Here is a 17,288-nt window from a genome sequence, read left to right as displayed (position 1 = left end):
GGCAAGACAGAGGACCCAGACACACCCTGGCAGTATGCAGTGGAGATGGAGGCAGGGAGTCCCTCCGAGTCACTTGCACAAATGGCACGATGCATGCTCTTGCTTGTGTAGTGACAGACGAATTGTCACCATTCGGCAGCGGGATGACTTCTGGATCTCCACCTTATTGGACCCTCGCTTCCGCCACAAAATAAAGGCCTTTTTTACACCCACTGGGAGGGAGGACAAAGTGATCTACTACAGTGGCATCCTATGTAGTCAGTTGGCCAATGCCTATCGGCACCATCGTCTATCCTCTCGCAGGTCCCAATCGGGATGCCCCCTGTGCTCACCTTCCCCTGCCATGGCTGCTGAGGAGGGGTGGGGTGGCAGGAGCAGTACCACCTCCGTCAGCAGCAGCCTGAGTCTACAGTCGCTGATGAGTACCTTTCTTCCCCTGCATAGTGAAGCAACTCATCAGCAGCCGGTACACCTGGAGCAGGACCTTAACCAGCAGGGGGTGGCATACCTTGACATGCCATGCCAACACACATTGAAGATCCACTGGACTTCTGGACTGCCAAACTTGATTTGTGGCCACAACTAGCAGAGTTTGCCCTGGAAAAGCTGTCCTGCCCGGCCAGTAGAGTGCCATCAGAGCGGGTGTTTAGTGCGGCGGGGGCCATAGTCTCCCCAAGGAGAACTCGTCTGTCCAAGAAAAATGTGGAGAGACTGACCTTTGTGAAGATGAATCAGGCATGGATCAGCCAGGATTTCCAACCACCCATGCCTGATGCATCAGAGTAGATTGACCATGGTGCCACACTAACACTTCACAAAAAAGGATAGTGCCAAATAGATTTAAGGCGCTGCTCCCCAGTTACAAACATTCCTCCGCATCAGACCTTTTTTCACCCATCTTCGTCACTGGATACTGATATTGCCACCCACCGCACCACTCTGTCACCGGGTCACTTTCAGGACTCCTAATGCTGCTGCCACCTCCAGGCTGTCTCATTCAGCCACTATATGGTCTCTTCTCATGCTTCAGCCTACTCCAGGCTGTGCCATTCAGCCACTATATGGTCTCCTCATGCTTTAGCACCTCCCGGCTGTGTCATTCAGCCAATATATGGTTTACTCATGCCGCTGGGCCTGGGCTTGGGCCTAAAAAAATTATTATAAATTAATAGTTTAATCTAAGGGATTGTGAATCCCTAGTGTCTGCTCATGCTGCTGCCAGCTCCAGGCTGTTTCATTCAGCAACTATATGGTCTCCTCATGCTGCCAACAGCTCCAGGCTGTGTCATTCATCCAATATATGGTTTACTTATGCTTCAGCCACCTCCAGGCGGTGCCATTCATCCAATATATTGTTTACTGATGCTTCAGCCACCTCCAGGCTGTGACATTCATCCAATATATGGTCTTCAGATGCTTCAGCCACCTCCAGGCTGTTCCATTCATCCAATATATATTTTACTGATGCTTCAGCCACCTCCAGACTGTGCCATTCATCCGGTATATGGTTTACTGATGCTTCACTAGCTCCAGTCTGTGTCATTCAGCAACTACATGGTTAAGTGATGCTTCTGGGCCTAGGACATTACCTATATATGTTTACAGTAGCACTAGGTACCATACATCTTCAATGAAAATTTCAAAATTCATCTTTTTTTTCTTAGAGATTGTGAGGCCCTTTTGTCTCTTCATCTGCCACCAACTCCAGGCTGTGCCATTCAGACACTATATGGTCTCCTAATGCTTCAGTCAACTCCAGGCTGTGTCATTCAGCCAACATATGGTTTACTGATGCTGCTGGGCCTGGGCCTAAAAAGTTTTATGGTAGCAATAGCTACCATAAATCTTCAATTGAAATTTCTAAATTCATCTTTTAATCTTAGGAATTGTGAAGCCCTACTGTCTATTCATGTTCTGCCAGCTCCAGTCTGTATCATTCAGCAACTATATGGTCTCCTCATGCTGCCAACACCTCCGTGCTGTGTCATTCAGCCACTATATGGTCTCCTCATGCTTCAGCCACATCCAAGCTGTGTCATTCAGCCACTATATAGTCTCCTCATGCTTCAGCCACATCCAAGTTTTGTCATTCAGCCACTATATGGTCTCCTCATGCTGCCAACACCTCCACGCTGTGTCATTTAGCCACTATATGGTCTCCTCATGCTGCCAACACCTCCACACTGTGCCATTTAGCCACTATATGGTCTCCTCATACTGATGCCACCTCCAGGCTCTGACATTGTGCCGCTCTGCAGCAGTGATTCTAAAAGCGATAGATGCATGTCATACTTAATAACAGTATTATTTCACTACCCCATCACACTCCATATGCATGTTAGAACAAAGCAAAGTGTTCTACACCCCTATTGAGGCTCTCTGTAATCCAGAAATAGCCGTTTTTATTATAGATTTGCCACAAATAAATTTGGATCAAAACAAATCGGCAGAATCAAATTTTTTAAAAGTTCGCTCATCACTAATCAATGCATTGGTAGTGTGGATTGCGCTTGGAATCTGTGAACAACACTACTTAGCATGAGTAATTAATAGAAAATGCAATATCAGTGTGAATTGTATCTAAGCATCATCATCTATAGTAAATGGCACTTGAAGATATATACGTGATGTATTTACAGTAGGACTATTATCCTGTGGGAATGATGTCTTGCCAACTGTAGAAAGTCTTCTCCATAGAGATGAATCCGGATATTACGCAACAGTAACATATCCCCAAGCTAAGTGGTGATGCTTAAGGTGTGAACTTGTGCTGAGCCAATCATTTAACTCCTTCCCTATTAAAAGTTTGAATCACCCCCCTTTTCTAATAAAAAAAACACAGTGTAAATAAAAATAAAAATCACCGCGTGCGGAAATGTCCGAATTATAAAAATATAACATTAATTAAACAGCTCGGTCAATGGCGTGCGCGCAAAAAAATTCCAAAGTCCAAAATAGTGCATTTTTGGTCACTTTTTATATCATTTAAAAATGAATAAAAATCAATAAGTCCTATCATTGCAAAAATGGTACCATTAAAAACTTCAGATCACGGCGCAAAAAATGAGCCCTCATACCTCCCCATACACGGAAAAATTAAAAAGTTATAGGGGTCAGAAGATGACAATTTTAAACGTATTAATTTTCCTGCATGTAGTTATGATTTTTTCCAGAAGTCTGACAAAATCAAACCTATATAAGTAGGGTATCATTTTAATTGTATGGACCTACAGAATAAAGATAAGGTGTCATTTTTACCGAAAAATGTACTACGTAGAAACGGAAGCCCCCAAAAGTTACAAAACGGCGTTTTTTTTTTCAATTTTGTCGCACAATGATTTTTTTTTCCGTTTCACCGTAGATTTTTGGGCAAAATGACTGATGTCATTGCAAAGTAGAATTGGTGGCGCAAAAAATAAGCCATCATATGGATTTTTAGGTGCAAAATTGAAAGAGTTATGATTTTTTAAAGGCAAGGAGCAAAAAACGAAAATGCAAAAATGGAAAAAACCCCGGTCCTTAAGGGGTTAAGGACTCAGCGTTTTTCCGTTTTTGCACTTTCGTTTTTTCCTCCTTACCTTTTAAAAATCATAACCCTTTCAATTTTCCACCTAAAAATCCATATTATGGCTTATTTTTTGCGTCACCAATTCTACTTTGCAGTAACATTAGTCATTGTATCCAAAAATTCACGGCGAAACGGAAAAAAAAATCATTGTACGACAAAATCGAAGAAAAAACGCCATTTTGTAACTTTTGGGGGCTTCCATTTCTACGCAGTGCATATTTCGGTAAAAATTACACCTTATCATTATTCTCTAGGTCCATACGGTTAAAATGATACCCTACTTATATAGGTTTGATTTTGTAGTACTTCTGGAAAAAAATCATAATTACATGCAGGAAAATTTATACGTTTAAAAATGTCATCTTCTGACCCCTATAACTTTTTTATTTTTCCACTTACAGGGCGGTATGAGGACTCATTGTTTGCGCCATGATCTGAAGTTTTTATCGGTAGGCATTTTTGTTTTGATCTGACTTTTTGATCACTTTTTATTCATTTTTTTAATGGTATAAAAAGTGACCAAAATATGCTTTTTTGGACTTTGGAATTTTTTTGCACGTACGCCATTGACCGTGCGGTTTAATTAATGATATATTTTTATAGTTCGGACATTTACGCACGCGGCGATACCACATATGTTTATTTTTTTTATTTATGGGAAAAGGTGGGTGATTCAAACTTTTATTAGGGAAGGGGTTAAATGACCTTTATTAACACTTTTTTAAACTTTTTTTTTGCAGTGTTATAGGTCCCATAGGGACCTATAACACTGCACACACTGATCTCCTATGCTGATCACTGGCGTGTATTAACACGCCTGTGATCAGTGTTATCGGCGCTTGACTGCTCCTGCCTGGATCTCAGGCATGGAGCAGTCATTCGTCGATCGGACACCGAGGAGGCAGGTAAGGGCCCCCCTGGTGTCCTGTAAGCTGTTTGGGACGCCGCGATTTCGCTGCGGCGGTCCCGAACAGCCCGACTGACTAGCCGGGATACTTTCACTTTCGCTTTAGAAGCGGCGGTCAGCTTTGACCGCCGCTTCTAAAGGGTTAAAACCGCACATTGCCGCGATCGGCGATGTGTGGTATTAGCCGCAGGTCCCGGACGTTGATGAGCGCCGGGACCGACGCGATGTGATGCGGGGTCGCAGCGTGACCCCGCTTCATATGGCGGGAGCCAACGCAGGATGTAAATATACGTCCTACGTCGTTAAGGGGTTAATGGGATCTATCGGGACTTGGTACAGCCCGTTGTGCTTCAACCCGTTCCATTAAGAGCAAAAGAAAGAGCCTAACGAACCCTCAACGGGACGGCCTTAACCCCTTTGCCTTTAAAACAGCATAAATTCTTCTAGGTACAACTGCACAGTTTCAAAGAATCAAACTTTATTAAGGCCCGTCCTGTTGAGGGTCAGGTCACACTGAGTATGATATTAATTTAATCTGATTTACAGTTCTTTTCTGTTCATTCACTTAGCATTTTGTTTATTGATAAAAATAAACTAAATAACACTTCTATTTTTAAAACACTTTTTCCACTCCTGCCTAAAACTTTTGTACACTAATTAGTAAATTTTGTTAATGTAATAAATAAACCTTAAGTGCCTAGGGGGTATTTCTTAGCATGGCAAGTGCCCAGAATTAGCCAGTCCATCTCTTGTCATTTTTTGGCATATTTGACAAAAAAAACTAAAAAGAAAAAAACATGAATTTGGTAAGACTTTTACCAAACCAAAGACAAGATTTAAAAGTAGAAACTCGAGATATTCACTGTGTAAACTGAGGAAAAAATAAATAAATAAATATATATATATATATATATATATATATATATATATATAGATATACAGATATATATATATATATATATATATATATATATATAGATAGATAGATAGATATATATATATATATATATATATATATAGATAGATAGATAGATAGATAGATATATAGATAGATAGATATATCTATCTATAAATAAATAAATATATATATATATACTACTCAAAAAAAATAAAGGGAACACTTAAACAACACAAGGCAACTCCAAATCAATCACACTTCTGTGAAATCACACTGTACACTCAGGAAGCAACACTCATTGACAATCAATTTCACATGCTGTTGTGCAAATGGAACAGACAACATGTGGAAATTATAGGCAAATAGCAAGATACCTCCCAATAAAGGAGTGGTTCTGCAGGTGGTGACCACAGACCACTTCTCAGTTTCTATGCTTCCTGGCTGATGTTTTGGTCACTTTTGAATGCTGGCAGTGCTTTCACTCTAGTGGTAGCATGAGACTGAGTCTACAACCCACACAAGTGGCTCAGGTAGTGCAGCTCATCCATGATGACACATCAATTCGAGCTGTGGCAAGAAGGTTTGCTGTGTCTGTCAGCGTAGTGTCCAGAGCATAGAGGAGCTACCAGGAGACAGGCCAGTACATCAGAAGACATGGAGCAGGCCATAAAAGGGCAACAACCCAGCAGCAGGACCGCTACCTACCTTTGTGCAAGGAAGAGCAGGAGGAGCACCTCCAGCTGCATGCGAGCCCCAGACCGTCACTCTCCGGGTGTTTCTTCTGCCTCCGCCTCTGCCTCTCCGCTCCGGCTCGCGTGTCCCCGTCCCATAGGGCGTGCGCCAGAGCTTTAAGATTTAAAGGGCCATTATGCTCATTAGTGTAATTCACCTGTGGCTCATTTATAAATTCCTCAACTCTCCTCAATCCCCTGTTGGATCTTTGTTGCCTTGTGGCTTAGAGAAAGGGTTCCTCACTATTGCCTTGCCGTGTATCTGATCCCTTGCTTTGTGACTTTGACTGAACTCCTGCTACATCTTGACTACGCTACTGTGCATCCTGCCCTGATCTTCTGCTATCCAGACTACAAGCTGCCTTATCCCTCCTGTGCCTCGCATCTCCTCAGCTGCCTGTGTGGTCGAGCCGTGACAGGTGTAGCGACCTGGGTGCCACCTGCTGCAGCAAGTCCATCCCACCTTGTGGTGTGCTCTGGTGAAAACCAGCGGTACCTTAGACTCTTCTCCCTGGTACGATCCGAGTCATCTGCCACACAGGTCCAGCGGATTCACATCCAACGGTTTTCCTGTCTTCTGAAAAGTGAGTCTTACAACAGCCCAACACCGAGCAGGACGTTTGGCATTTGCCAGAGAACACCATGATTGGCAAATTTGCCACCTGCTCCCTGTGCTCTTCACAGATGAAAGCAGAATCACACTGAGCACATGTGACAGACGTGACAGAGTCTGAAGACCCTGTGGAGAACGTTCTGCTGCCTGCAACATCCTCCAGCATGACCGGTTTGGCTGTTGGTCAGCAATGGTGTGGGGTGGCATTCCTTTGGGGGGAAGCACAGCCCTCCATGTGCTTGCCAGAGGTAGCCTGACTGACCATTAGGTACCGAGATGAAATCCTCTAACCCCTTGTGAGACTATATGCTGGTGCAGTTGGACCTGGGTTCCTCCTAATGCAAAACAATGCTAGATCTCATGTGGCTGGAGTGTGTAAGCAGTTCCTGCATGAGGAAGGCATTGATGCTATGGACTGGCCCACCCGTTCCCCAGACCTGAATCGCTATATCCACCAACGTTGCACCACAGACTGTCCAGGAGTTGGCAGATGCTTTAGTCCAGGTCTGGGAGGACATCCCTCAGGAGACCATCCTCATGAGGAGCATGCCCAGATGTTGTAGGGAGGTCATACGGGCCACATAGAGGCTACACACACTACTCATTTTGACTTGTTTTATGGACATTACATCAAAGTTGGATCAGCCTGTAGTGTGGTTTTCCACTTTGATTTTGAGTGTGACTCCATATCCAGACCTCCATAGGTTGATACATTTGATTTCCGTTGATAATTTTTGTATGATTTTGTTGTCAGCACATTCAACTATGTATAGACGAAAGTATTTCAATTAGTTCATTCATTCAGATCTAGGGTGTGCTATCTTAGTGTTACCTTTATTTTTTTGAGCAGTGCATATAATCTTTAAAAAATTTAGCTAATGATGAAAATTTGATAAATTAGAAAAAAAATAAAAATAAAAAACAACAAGAAAAAAACAAAAACACATTATCACCTGATAATGGGCCTATGGCTCAAGTGAACTCTGTTTGTGTTTGTTTACTTGGATGCAGTGATGATGTACCAGTGACTGCTGGCTTCAGTGGTATACATGCAAAACTAGAGATGTTACCTGTAGTTTTCCATGGGACTGAGCGTAAGCGTAATGCATATTGTTGATACATTGTCAAAACAATGTAGCCCCAAAGTTTACTCTGACAAAAAAAGATCTGCATCATCTGTAATAGAAAATGACTGCTCAGCATGCGTGGGTATTTACAACATACCGATGAGAAAGCAAAAAATACATCCCATAATATATAGACCTATTGAGTCGCGCATGAAAGATGTTGGCAGAAAATATCCCGTGCAGGCTACAATAGCAAAAGTGCATCTGTTCATCGAAAGCTTGCTAATAAAAAACATATAACTCAAGTGCTCAAACAGGACAGTTAAAATTGACACTACTCCAGTAAATAAATGCTTTTCATGTCATATAAACTTAATAAAAACTAGTGGCTCACCGCCCCTAAAGGGCGTAGTGTACTAGCCGTGTACCCCCTACAGTATATACACACAATAAAATTAGAAAGAAAAAGGCTGATGATGCCAAGCTACACAACACTAGTGTCAGTTAAAGGGGTACTCCGGTGGAAAACTTTATTTTTTTATATCAACTGGTGCCAGAAAGTTAAACAGATTAGTAACTTACTTCTATAAAAAAAATCTTAATCCTTCCAGTACATATTAGCTGATAAATACTATAGAGGAAATTATTTTCTTTTTGGAACACAGTGCTCTCTGCTGACATCACAAGCACAGTGCTCTCTGCTGACATCTCTGTCCATTTTAGGAACTGTCCAGAGCAGCATATGTTTGCTATGGGGATTTTCTTCTACTCTGGACAGTTCTTAAAATGTACAGAGATGTCAGCAGAGAGCACTGTGGTCATGATGTCAGCAGAGAGCACCGTGTTCCAAAAAGAAAATAATTCCCTCTGTAGTATTCAGCAGCTAATAAGTCCTAGAAGGATTATGATTTTTTAAGGGAAGTAATTTACAAATATGTTTAACTTTCTGGCACCAGTTGATTTAAAAGAAAGAAAAAAAGTTTTCCACTGGAGTACCCCTTTAAAAATGAGTTATTTTAACCCCTTAAGCAGGTATGGCGCGGGCTCCCCACTCAAGCCTGCGCCACACCGGCCAGCCCACAGCTGATTCCTGTTGCTGGGGGTTGATGTTAATAGTCGCGGCTATTAACCCTTTAGATTGCCACTGTCAAAGCTGACAGCATCATCTAAAGGAGGAGGAGAAAAAGAAAGGGCAAAAATGAAAAAAACCTTGGAAGGTTAATAACAATGGCACAATTATAAAAGCAATTAAGAAAGACAGTGTATTGCTATTAAGATGAACCAGCAATAAATCAAATCAGCAATAGATGACATCAACCTATTAATGCAGAGAAACCTGAAAATAGTCAGTCTTACAGTATATGGTGACAAACTTTTTTATATTCCTATATGTGAATAGCCTATCAATTATATGTCACACATGAGGTTTGGAGTATAGACTATGGGGGAGATTTATCAAAACTTATGCAGAGGAAAAATTGTCCAGTTGCCCATAGCAACCAATCAGATTGCTTCTTTCATTTTTCACATGCCTTTTAAAAAATGAAAGAAGCAAGCTGATTGGTTGCTATGGGCAACTGGGCAAGTTATCCTCTGCAAAGGTTTTGATAAATCTCCCCCCATATGTATTAATAAACTCCTATTCACTTCATATATTCCAGTTGTCTCAAACTGTGGTCCTCCTCTAGATGTTGCAAACATTCCACTCCCAGCATGTCCGGACAGTTGTTGGCTATCTTGGAATGCTGTGAGTTAAAGTTTTGCTACATCTGGAGGGCCACAGTTTGAGACCGATATATACTTTGATGCCAACCATTATATATAGAGATGAGCGAATCGAAGCTGACAAATCCGAATTTGTTACAAATTTCAGGAAAAATTTGCTTTATTTAACTCCATTTAGTGCCATCCAGGCTCCAGGGCATCTAAATTGGCGGATCCACATATCAGTGCATGTGGTAAGGAACACTGGGAAGGCGGGAAGAGAAGGCAGGAAGGGAAGTAGGCTGGGATGACCCTGAATCACATGCAGGATGCAGCCTATCAGCAGCCTGTCACCCCTGTGATGTCACAGCCCTATATATTCGGGCCATTTTGCGGCTCATATCATTCATTACACTGCAGAGAGATAGGACGGACATCGCTGTGTCTGTGTTACACAGAAAAGCTTGTTGCAGCAACATTTCACCTCTTAGCCACCTCAGTCTTCTGCTGGACATATAGCACAGCATTTTTGCACAGAAATTAAATCTTACTGCAGCAATTAACCCCTCAGTCACTGTGAACAGTATTGTATTACAAAGAGGGGCAGAGACGGCCGGGACCCGCGGCTAATACCACACATCGCCGATCGCGGCGATGTGCGGTATTAACCCTTTAGAAGTGGCGTCAACCGCCGCTTCTAAAGGGAAAGTGAAAGTGGCTGCTCAATCAGGCTGTTCGGGACCGCGGCGGTGAAATCGCGGCGTCCCGAACAGCTTACAGGACACCGGGAGGGCCCTTACCTGCCTCCTCGGTGTCCGATCGACGAATGACTGCTCCGTGCCTGAGATCCAGGCAGGAGCAGTCAAGCGCCGATAACACTGATCACAGGCGTGTTAATACACGCCAGTGATCTGTGCAACAGATCAGTGTGTACAGTTTTATAGGTCCCTATGGGACCTATAACACTGCAAAAAAAAAGTAAAAGAAAAGTGTTAATAAAGGTCATTTAACCCCTTCCCTAATAAAAGTTTGAATCACCCCCCTTTTCCCATCAAAAAAATAAAGCAGTGTAAAAAAATAAAAATAAACATAAGTAGTATTGCCATGTGCGTATATGTCTGAACTATAAAAATATATCATTAATTAAACCGCACGGTCAATGGCGTACGCGCAAAAAAATTCCAAAGTCAAAAAAAGTGTATTTTTGGTCACTTTTTATACCATTAAAAAATGAATAAAAAGTGATCAAAAAGTCAGATCAAAACAAAAATGCCTACCGATAAAAACTTCAGATCATGGCGCAAAAAATGAGTCCTCATACCGCCCTGTAAGTGGAAAAATTAAAAAATGATAGGGGTCAGAAGATGACATTTTTAAACGTATAAATTTTCCTGCATGTAGTTATGATTTTTTTCCAGAAGTACTACAAAATCAAACCTATATAAGTAGGGTATCATTTTAACCGTATGGACCTAGAGAATAATGATAAGGTGTAATTTTTACCTAAATATGCACTGCGTAGAAATGGAAGCCCCCAAAAGTTACAAAATGGCGTTTTTTCTTCGATTTTGTCGTACAATGATTTTTTTTTCCGTTTCGCCGTGAAATTTTGGATACAATGACTAATGTTACTGCAAAGTAGAATTGGTGACGCAAAAAATAAGCCATAATATGGATTTTTAGGTGGAAAATTGAAAGGATTATGATTTTTAAAAGGTAAGGAGGAAAAAAAAAGTGCAAAAACTGAAAACCCTGAGTCCTTAAGGGGTTAAGGGCAAATCTGTGTCTTTGTTCCACAACAACTGGTCTGCTGGTTATACTAGTCTGTAGATGGTATAATCCATAACCAGCAGTCCATTCCTAATAGTATTTGAGAGAGAATATTTTAGCAATTTTGGGTTTAGTACACAGTGACTGTGAGCTACAGCATTGTTGTGTACTGCTGGTGTTGTGGGCAATTATTTATTTTTTTGTGTACTATAGTGCATTTTTATGGATAAGTGCATAAGTGTATTCCACATACCTATGCATAAGTGCATTCCACATACCTACATGTACTATTGTGTACTATTTTGCACCTGTTAATCTGTCAAGGGCCTGCATAGTGTGAAAGGACAGCCAAAAGTAATCACCAGCTGGTGTTTCACTCAAATAATTTTTGAAGCATACAGTAGAGCATTTTTCTGCCCTTAAAAGTGCATACCACATACGTACATCTAAGTAGTGCACTATTTTGTACCTGTTAATCTGTCAAGGGCCTAGATACTGTGAAAGTCCTTGCAAAAGTGATCACCAGCTGGTGTTTTACTAAAATACGTTTTTTTAAGTGTCCTGTAGCTCATATTTCTTCCCTCATAAGTGCATACCACATACGTACATCTAAGTAGTGTACTATTTTGTACCTATTAATCTGTCAAGGGCCTACATACTGTGAAAGTCCAGGCAAAAGTACTCACCGGCTGGTGTTGTCCTCAGGTACTTTTTTTAAGTGTACTGTAGAGCATTTTTCTGCCCTCATAAGTGCATACCACATACGTACATCTAAGTAGTGTACTATTTTGTACCTGTTAATCTGTCAAGGGCCTACATACTGTGAAAGGACAGCCAATAGTACACACCTGCTGCTGTTCTAGACAAATACTGTTTTAAGCGTATTGCACTCCCCTCATATAAGTATGTCAGGCAGAGTAGTGCCAGGACGTGCACAGTGGAGTGGCAGAGGCCTAAATTCATCAGGCAGAGGTTGCAGAAGAGTAGGGGCATGTGGCAGCTGAAGTCGCAGTAAGAGGTCTCAGCTCTCGGTTCAGCTAGCAGTCGTGTCTCAACCAGCAACCCAGCAGCCGTGATTGATCGGTTCACTCGGTCATCCACTTCATCCCAAGTGACATCCGACACCCCCAGTCAACAGTTGGTAGGTTCCTCAGGCTCAACCCTCAGTTGACAATGCTCTCATGCTGCGGCTGCCACCTTAAGGTTCTGTCATTGTGCTGCTCTATGGTCTCCTCATGCTAATACTACCATCTCAAGGCTATGTCATTGTGCTGCTCTATGGTCTCCTCATGCTAATGCTACCACCTCCAGGCTCTGTTATTGTGCCGCCATATAGTCTCCTCATGCTGATGCTGCCACCTCCAGGCTCTCTCATTCTGCTGCTCTATGGTCTCCTCATGCTAATGCTACCACCTCCACGCTTTCTCATTGTGCCTCCATATGGTCTTCTCATGCTGATGCTGCCACATCCAAGCTCTCTAATTGTGCTGCTCTATGGTCTCCTCATACTGATGCTGCCATCTCCAGGCTCTCTCACGGTGCTACTCTAAGGTCTCCTCATGCTGATGCTACCGCCTCTAGGCACTGTCATTGCGCCACCATATGGTCTCCTCATGTCGATGCTGCCACCTCCATATGTGAATGTGAATATGATTGCACATCCATGGTATGAATCCCTCAGCATACGATGGTTTCAAGAAACTATATAATTTGTGGCCACCAGAGGTGGTCGGAAAAGGAGAAGGCAGCCAATGGAGGAAGTTAAGGAATTTGCGAAACTCCCATAAATTTTAATGGGAGTTGTGCAAATGGTGTAGCCCCACAAGCTACAGTGTTTACTTAACTCCAGCAAACAGGCAGTAAGGTCAAAGGGATTCCAGAAAAGTTAAATCACGAGATGAAGCAACCCCTTTGACCATTAAACCTATACTAGAAACTTTCTTTAACAAAAATTAAACATGTAATACACAATACTCTTAGGAGCAATTTCACAACAACTACTGGTCATATAGGAACTATTTAGTTTACAACATTGCTACTAGTTATAATGGACCAAGAGAACTTGTCCTTACTCCTGTCCTGAGGCCAAGAGACTACTAGTGAAGTGTGGATATATGTATATATGTTCTATGCTTGTTTTTTTTTTTATAATAATTATTATAAGATATTGATTTTTTTTATTATATGAAGGAATTAAATAAAAAGCATGTATAATTTATGTTTCTAATATTTTTATAAGCCTTGATTACTAGTACTGTTTTATTTGCTTCTCCTTTCCACTCGGGGTATAGATGGTTACTGTTAGCATTTTGCTTTTATACATTGTGGTTAAATACACTGAGCTATCCCTAATCACATCTATTTTTACCATAAGAACTGTGAATTTATGGAACGGCCTACCTCAGGAACTGGTCACAGCAGAAAAACAGTTGAGGGCTTCAAAACAGGGTTAGATAGATTCCTAGAACAAAATAACATTCATGCAAATGCAGAAATATAAAATGACATCCTCTCCCATTCCTCCAATCACATCTTCTCCTTGGTTGAACTTGATGGACATGTGTCTTTTTTCAGTGTACTAACTGTGTAACTATGCAACTATGTCATCTAATTGTTTCATTTCATATTATGTTAATAGCTTTTGTTGTTGTTTATTCCAGGAAAGGCTACTGATGAATAATGCATATAGCTGCATAATTCAAAAACTGTTTGGACGCACATAGTTAGATTGTAGACATGAAAGTTTTACACTTCAAGATTTCCCGACTTTGATTTTCCAATGAAAAAATAAATATACTGGATCTTCTTCAAGAAATGGGAAGAACTAATGTTTATAGCAAAAGTGAACTGTACTGAATTGTCAGGCACCAAAGTTCAAATAATTCCAAAGATTTTTATGTTTCTTGCAACCTTCTTTGCATGTCCTCTTGGAGCCATAAAGATCTACTCTGAATGAATATCAAGACAGGTGACATACTGAGCTCTACCAATCAGTTTATAAGAAATGATAGGTCACACAGTGAGTTAAGAAGGATTTGTCTAGAAAGGTGACACTGACCTTGAAAATAGTGAACTATCTCTTCAAATGTGGTAAAAGAAAATGTATTTTGTGTGCTGATCTCCAGCCGTAGATCGGTCTTTATAGAAAAGAGAGGATTATGGCGCCTAAGTTAAATAATAAACATTATTACTGATAAATTGTATCCCGCTATGTCTCTTTGGGAAGCTAAGCCTTTGTTAAAACCTGTCAGCTATAAACCGATGAGTCCTTCCTTTTTCAGGTTTTCTGTTTGGGATTTCATCTAGGTCTCGATGTTCCCAGATGCCACAATACAATAAAAGTGCTGTGTGGAGATTTTCAGCTTAAGGCTCAAAAGTGAGCGGGTTAGAAATCATGAATATTGCATACCTTAGATACTATCAGTATTACACTCCTAGGTTTGCTCCTGCTAACAAGTACTCCTCCAATATAAAATTATCAGCTATATTTGCATTGTTTTTTTTAACTGTGAAATTACCTGACCTCCTTTCGCACGTGAAATGTGGAACATGTTATACTCATAGAAGCCAATTTCACACTTCTGTCCCTGAAACGCATGATACGCGCAGAATAACAGATGGCTATTAGCAATTATATCACATATATTTGTGCGGTACAGAAAAATGAGCCAATAAATAAAAATAGTTTTCACAGATAAATGTGTATGTGCCTTTATTTATACAGCACATTTTACTAGAGTTAACCAGTAAAATCTGTGCCACTTTATATTAACAAATTGGTTTGAATTAATGTTGTTTGTCAAACGTTGTGTCAATGCAGGATAGTCCGGATGGTGGCCTTAAATAAGCAGCCCTAAACATGTTTCAAAGATATTCAAGCTGTCCTGCAGGCTCAGGGAGCATCAATGTCAGTGCAAACTATCTGTCCCTGGAAGACCCCACTGCTGACACAGAGACATAAAAAAGCAAGACTACATTTTGCCAAAATGAACTTGAGTGTGAAAAAATTCTTCTGGGAAAACATCTTGTGGACAGATGAGACCAAGATAGAGCTTTTTGGTAAAGCACATCATTCTACTGTTTACCAAAAACGGAATGAGGCCTACAAAGAAAAGAACACAGTACCTACAGTGACATATGGTGGAGGTTCAATGATGTTTTGGAGTTGTTTTATCTGCCTCTGGCAAAGGGTGCCTTTAATGTTAGCAAGGCATCATGAAATCTGAGGATTACCAATGGATTTTAGGTCCCACTGTACAGCCCAGTGTCAGAAAGCTGGGTTTGCATCTGTAATCTTGGGTCTTTCAGGAGAACAATGACCCCAAAACATATGTCAAAAAGCACCCAGAAACTAATGGCAATAAAGCATTGGAGAGTTCTGTGGCCAGCAATGAGTTTAGATCTAAAATCCCATTGAACACCTGTGGAGAGATCTTAAAATTGCTGTTGGGAAAAGGAGCCCTTCCAATAAGAGAGACCTGGAGCAGTTTACAAAGGAATAGTGGTCCAACATTCCAGCTGAGAGGTGTAAGAAGCTTATTGATGGTTATAGGAAGCCACTGATTTCAGTTATTTTTTCCAAAGGGTGTGCAACCAAATTTTCAATTAAGGGTGCCAATAATTTTGTCCAGTCCACTTTTGGAGTCTGGTGTGACATTATGTCCATTTTGCTTTTTTTCCTCCCTTTTTTGGTTTTGGTACAATACACACAAAGGGAATAAATGTGTATAGCAAAATATGTGTTACTGCAATCCTTATAAATATATTATGCAAAACAGCTCAGTTCACACTGGTAACAGAATTCCATTTCTGATAGATGTACAATCCATTTTTATAGATCTAAGGATCTTAGCTGTCACTCCTTCTCACCATGGAAGGTAGGGGCCTATGAGGAAAGGTGAGTTTGTGGGTCCCATACATGCGATCTCAGGGGTCCCAGTGGACGAACCCCTGCAATCAGACTATGTGGATAGGGTAAGTCGACATCCCCAGAGTACCCCTTTAATGAGCTACTTGCAAACATGTATAGCCTATTAAATGAATTAAAGCTGTCAACTGTAAAAAGTCATGGACCAGTGGCAGTCAGCCATTATCTGGACAGGCGGTTAGCCTTCAAATGTAATTAAAAAAAAAAGAATGCTTCTTTTGACTGGTACCATCTTCCTTTTTTTTGTTCTATTTATTAATTTTTTTTTTTTTTTATAAATGGTTACCTAAAGCACAGAAATAAGTCATATAACTGTTTATCATGAAAAGAAAAAAAATCTGTGAATCAAAGTGATATGGATTAAACCAACATACTGATGTGAGATATAAAATCTTCTTTAGGTTTATAATTAGTAATGACAAATATTTTAACATTTTTAACATCAGGAAAAGGATTTTGCTGTATTTTACAGATTTCTGCATGACCATTTTTAAGAAGTCTTTTTGTTCTATACAATGTTGCAATTTGGAAAATTTTATGGATTTAACCCCTTAATGACGCTGGACGTAAATGTACGTCCTGGTGAGCTGGTACTTAACGCACCAGGACATACATTTATGTCCTATACATAATCGCGAGCATCGGAGCGATGCTCGGGTATCGCGTGGCAGGTCCCGGCTGCTGATAGCAGCCAGGGACCCGCCGGTAATGGTGGACATCTGCGATCGCTCGGATGTCCACCATTAACCCCTCAGATGCCGTGATCAATGCAGAGTCCTTAAAGGGGTAGTCCAGTGGTGAAAAACGTATCCCCTATCCTAAGGATAAGGGATAAGTTTGAGATTGCGGGGGGTCCGACCGCTGGGGCCCCCTGCGATCTCTCTGTACGGGGACCAGGCTCTCCGGCCAGGTAGCGGGTGTCGACCTCCGCACGAGGCGGCGGCCAACACGCCCCCTCAATACATCTCTATGGCAGAGCCGGAGATTGCCGAAGGCAGCGCTTCGGCTCTGCCATAGAGTTGTATTGAGGGGGCGTGTCGGCCGCCGCTTTGTGCGTAGGTCGACATGCCCCTTCCCACGGGCTGTCGAGGCTCCGTACAGGA

General features: G+C 41.4%; 1 long non-coding RNA gene across 1 annotated transcript in view; it reads left to right on the top strand.

Moving 5' to 3' along the window:
• The window catches only part of LOC130356097 (uncharacterized), a 128,956-nt gene extending 114,513 nt beyond the window's left edge, over positions 1-14,443 (top strand). Inside the window, exon 3 of the long non-coding RNA XR_008888777.1 lies at positions 13,919-14,443. This is a non-coding gene — a long non-coding RNA (uncharacterized LOC130356097). The remainder of the gene's footprint in view (positions 1-13,918) is intronic.
• Positions 14,444-17,288: the final 2,845 nt, after the last annotated feature.

This window comes from Hyla sarda, chromosome 2, assembly GCF_029499605.1.
Source record: "Hyla sarda isolate aHylSar1 chromosome 2, aHylSar1.hap1, whole genome shotgun sequence".
Taxonomy (NCBI): Eukaryota; Metazoa; Chordata; class Amphibia; order Anura; family Hylidae; genus Hyla; species Hyla sarda.
Note: the sequence above shows the minus strand (reverse complement) of the source record. Positions and strands in the feature narration are given on the sequence as shown.